The sequence below is a fragment of the Schistocerca cancellata genome, chromosome 12 (assembly GCF_023864275.1).
Source record: "Schistocerca cancellata isolate TAMUIC-IGC-003103 chromosome 12, iqSchCanc2.1, whole genome shotgun sequence".
Lineage (NCBI taxonomy): Eukaryota > Metazoa > Arthropoda > Insecta > Orthoptera > Acrididae > Schistocerca > Schistocerca cancellata.
Window position 1 is genome coordinate 76,908,235 of NC_064637.1, and position 5,052 is coordinate 76,913,286.

The following is a 5,052-nucleotide window of genomic DNA, read 5'->3' on the forward strand; positions in this document are numbered from 1 at the left end:
ACCTCCCTGTCTTGAAGGGCAGAAACTGTGATGGGCGGCGCATGCGCCGTGGACTGAACCGTGCCCTATATAGGACGTCGATTCCCAGCCTGGCGTCAGTTCTCAGCGGAACTCATCAGCAGAAGCAGCATTTTCCTGAAGATAGCGACCAGCTGGATCGCTGAAATATCGACTGAAGTTGATTTTAGGATTCGGCAGCAAACCCGAAGAGACTTTCAAGACTTATTACGCCGGGAAAGTCTACGTAATCAGATTGTTAAGGAGGGTAGGACGTCAAACGGGCCGACTTGGAGCAGTAGAGGCATCACAGGACTTTTTAATTTACACTGTCTATACTTTTACAAATATATTCATAAACCTTTGTCACCATGACCTGGAAGGATTCAGAATTTACACTCAAAGCAATGGAAGTTCGAAAACACAACAAAATAAATTTTTTTTAGATGTGAAATTTCATCGTTTTTTTTTCACTTACTAATGGCAGCATTTGTTGCTATAGGTACACTTTTCTTCATAAGTAAGAGAGATTCATAAATTAAATAAATTATAGAGTTTCATAGACCTGTATGTATGGTTTGTATGCTGTGCAAAATTCATCCAAGAATCTCTCTAACTTATGAAGAAAAGTGTACCTACAGCAACAAATGCTGCCATTAGTAAGTGAAAACGTGATGAAATTTCGCACGTAAAAAAAAATTATTTTGTTATGTTTTCGAACTTTCACTGCAATGGTTGTGGATCCTGAGTCCTTCCTGGTGATGCTGACAAAGTTTTATGAATTTATTTGTAAAAGTATAGATAGTGGAAATTAAAATGTCACGGTAATCCAAATCATCGCTCCTCTTTATGCCAGTCCACTGTATTACCACTTCGATCAGTACAATATTTCGACAACAGCCCAAGCTGTGAAAAATATACGATGTCCTTGTTGCGTTATATTACGAAAATTAACTCAAACTTCAGAAGGCAACCAGTGTACTCTTTTATCTCAAACAAGTGCTTGTTGATGTCTACTATGCTATTGACGAAAGTTGGAAACGTAAACAGCTCGGTAGATAAAGCTCCCGGATGAATGGGACGACGGCTGCGCATATAGCGGTCACTGTGGGCCGAGTGCTAGCGCCTCGTTAACTGAGAGGGGCGCTGGAGGGGTAGGAGGACTCGCGCTGCCTTAATGGCTCCATCTCATTAATTACGTCCCGAGCGCCAGTGGAGGGGGTGGAGCCGTGGCGGTACTCTGTCTGGGAGTAGGCGACCCTAGATCACTTGTTGCGGGGCTACAAAGGGGAAGGCAGTTCTGTGGGCCAACATCGGGAGTACAGCAAGGGAGAGTGAGACCAGCGTCCATTAGGGGTCGTGCGAGAGGACGCTAAACAAAGAGACCATTCCAGTCGCATTACTACGAAACTACGAGGGTCATCCACAAAGTAAGTTCTGTTTCTATCCGCCGCAGCGCTACGATCGCAGTACCGAGCATGCGCGGTAGTTACTCTGATTCAAGGAGAAGACAAGTACGCCATTTTCAGATCGTTGTTGCCAACGTGTGCTTTGTAGTGCTTCTTAATAATGACAGCCGTAATTGAAAAGCAGGCCGCTGTGACCGAGCGGTTCTAGGAGCTTCAGTCCGGAACCACGCGGCTGCTACGGTCGCAGTTTCGAATCCTGCCTCGGGCATGGATGTGTGTGATGTCCTTAGGTTAGTTAAGTACACTACTGGACATTAAAATTGCTACACCAAGAAGAAAAGCAGATTATAAACCGGTATTCACTGGACAAATATATTGTACTAGAACCGACATGTGATTACATTTTCACGCAATTTGGGTGCTTAGATCCTTAGATATCAGTACCCAGGACAACCACCTCTGGCCGCAATAACGGCCTTGATACGCCTGGGCATTGAGTCAAACACAGCTTGGATGGCATGTACAGGTACAGCTGCCCATGCAGCTTCAACACGATACGACAGTTCATCAAGAGTAGTGACTGGCGTAGTGTGACGAGCCAGTTGCTCGGCCACCATTGACCAGACGTTTTCAATTGGTGAGAGATCTGGAAAACGTGCTGGCCAGGGCAGCAGTCGAAAATTTTATGTATCCAGAAAGGCCCGTACAGGACCTACAACATGCGGTCGTGCATTATCATGCGGAATTGTAGGGTTTCGCAGGGATCGAATGAAGGGTAGAGCCACGGGTCGTAACACATTTTAAGTGTAACCTATACAGTTCAAACCGCTGTCAATGAGAACAAGAGGTGACCGAGACGTATAACCAATGGAACCCCATACCATCACGCCGGGTGATACGCCAGTATGGCGATGACGAATACACGTTTCCAATGTGCGTTCACCGCGATGTCACCAAATAAGGATGCGACCATCATGATGCTGTAAGCAGAACCTGGATTCATCCAAAAAAAATTACGTTTTGCCATTCGTGCACCCAGGTTCGTCGTTGAGTACACCATCGCAGGCCCTCCTGTCTGTGATGCAGCGTCAAGGGTAACCACAGCCACGGTCTCCGAGCTCATAGTCCGTGCTGCTGCAAACGTCGTCGAACTGTTCGTGCAGATCGTTGTTGTCTTGCAGACGTCCCCATCTGTTGACTCAGGGATCGAGACGTGGCTGCACGATCCGTTACAGCCATGCGGATAAGATGCCTGTCATGTCGACTGCTAGTGATACGAGGCCGTTGGGATCCAGCACGGCGTTCCGTATTACTCTCCTGAACCCACCGATTCCATATTCTGCTAACAGTCATTGGATCTCGACCAACACGAGCAGCAATGTCGCGATACGATATACCGCAATCGCCATAGGCTACAATCCGATCACGTCTGTAGCACGTCATGTTCATGGTGTAGCAATTTTAATGGCCAGTAGTGTATTTCTATCCGCGGCAACGCTGCGATCGCAGTTCCGAGCATGCGCGGCAGTTACTGTGACTCAAGGAGAAGACATGGGCGCCATTTTGAGATTTCTGCTGCCGCCGTGGGCTTTGTAGTGCTTATTAACAATGTCAGCCGTAATTGAAAAGCCGATCGGTTCTAGACGCTTCAGTCCGGAACCACGCGGATGCTACGGTCGCAGGTTCGAATCCTGCCTCGGGCATGGGTGTGTGTGATGTCCTTAGGTTAGTTAGGTTTAAGTAGTTCTAAGTTCTAGGGGACTGATGACCTCAGATGTTAAGTCCCGTAGTGCTTAGAGCCATTTGCACCATGTGTTTAGTAATTAAAAATGCTGCCGCGTGTGAAATCAGATCTGTGATTCGTTTTCTAAATGCAAAGGAAGTTAAACCAAAGGAAATCCATCGGCAAATCGGAGAGGTTTACAGACAAAATGCTATGAATGATTCAATGGTTAGAAGGTGCGTCAGACTGTTCAATGAAGGACATGATCAAGTGCACTATGAAGAACGAAGTGGATGCTCGTCTGTGGCTACCGTTGAATTGGTTCACACAACTGAAGAGAAGATTAAGCACAGCCGTAAGTTTACACTTAGTGCCCTTGCTATGGAAGTTCCGAAAATCTCACGATCACTAATTCACGAAATTGTTACTGAAAAACTGAAATTTCGAAAACTTTCCTCACGTTGGGTACCCAAAATTCTTACTGAACAACACAAAAAGCAACGGATGGGCAGTGCACTTCAGTTTCTGATAGGCTTCAATGAAGAAGGCGATGGTTTTCTTACTCGGATAGTCATGGGGGATGAAACTTGGATATCGTACGACTCCCCTGAAACATAACGGCAATCAGTGGAATGGAGACACACTTCATCCCCAACGAACGTTAAGCCTAAGCAAATCTTCACACCTAGAAAATCATGTGCACCGTTTTTTGGGACATTTTGCTGATTCATTTCTTATCATGAGGCCAAACAATCAATGCACATGGTTACTGCGAGACCATTAAGAAATTGCGCCGCGCAATACAGAACAAGCGCCGAGGGTTATTGTCATAAGGTGGTGTTTCTTTCCATGATAATGCACGAACTGACACGGCGAATATGACCAAACAACTCTTAAGGGAATTTCACTGGGACTCATTTGATCATCCTCTGTACAGCCCGGATTTCGCTCCTAGCGACTTTAATCTCTTCTTACATCTAAAATCTTCCTCCATGATCCACACTTCAACGATGATGACTAGCTGAAGGAACATGTTACCACACGGTTCAATACACAGGTGGCAGCCTTTTATGAAGAAGGCATACAAAAACTTGTACCATTCTATGCAAGTGCCTCTAAAATTTCGAAAACTATGTAGAAAAGTGGCAACGGCCTTGCCAAAGTAGATACACCGGTTCCCGTCAGATCACCGAAGTTAAGCGCTGTCGGGTGTGGTCGGCACTTGGATGGGTGACCATCCGGGCCGCCATGCGCTGTTGCCATTTTTCGGGATGCACGCAGCCTCGTGATACCAATTGAGGAGCTACTCGACCGAATAGTAGCGTCTCTGGTCAAAGAAAATCATCATAACGACCGGGAGAGAGGTGTGCTGACCACACGCTCCTCCTATCTGCATCCTCAGTTGAGGATGACACGGCGGTCGGATGGTCCCAATGGGCCACTTGTGGCCTGAAGACGGAGTGCTGTGTGCAGAAAAGTAGTTTAACAGTTGTAGATTTTTGTACAATAAATATTTTTTTCTGTATCTGTACACGTTTGTTTTATATAACCAAAAGGAAATTACTTTGTGGACAACCCTCGTATTTGTCGTACATGACAGTACATAAAACTTTTTAGCAGTGCACTGGATTCTTGCCTTATGCTGTGATATGGCTCACTAAAATCTATCAACTCACTGACACTGTACGGTGTATAACAGAGAATTGGGAAGGTGCTTCTGTGAACCCTCTTCCAGGCACTTAAATGTGATTTGTAGAGTATCCATGTAGATGTAGATGCGTATTATATCTGTTTACAAACAACAATAACCACGAAGTTGAACATTATTTATTTAGCGTATGATACATAACAATCACAATAACACATAAAATACAGTAACACAGACACATTAAATACACTTTAGATCTTTATATCTAAGCCACT

General features: G+C 45.3%; 1 pseudogene; it reads left to right on the top strand.

Annotated features, from left to right (window-relative positions):
- Positions 1-4,273: 4,273 nt before the first annotated feature.
- Positions 4,274-4,391, top strand: LOC126109986 (5S ribosomal RNA; annotated as a pseudogene).
- The last annotated feature ends 661 nt before the right edge of the window (positions 4,392-5,052 follow it).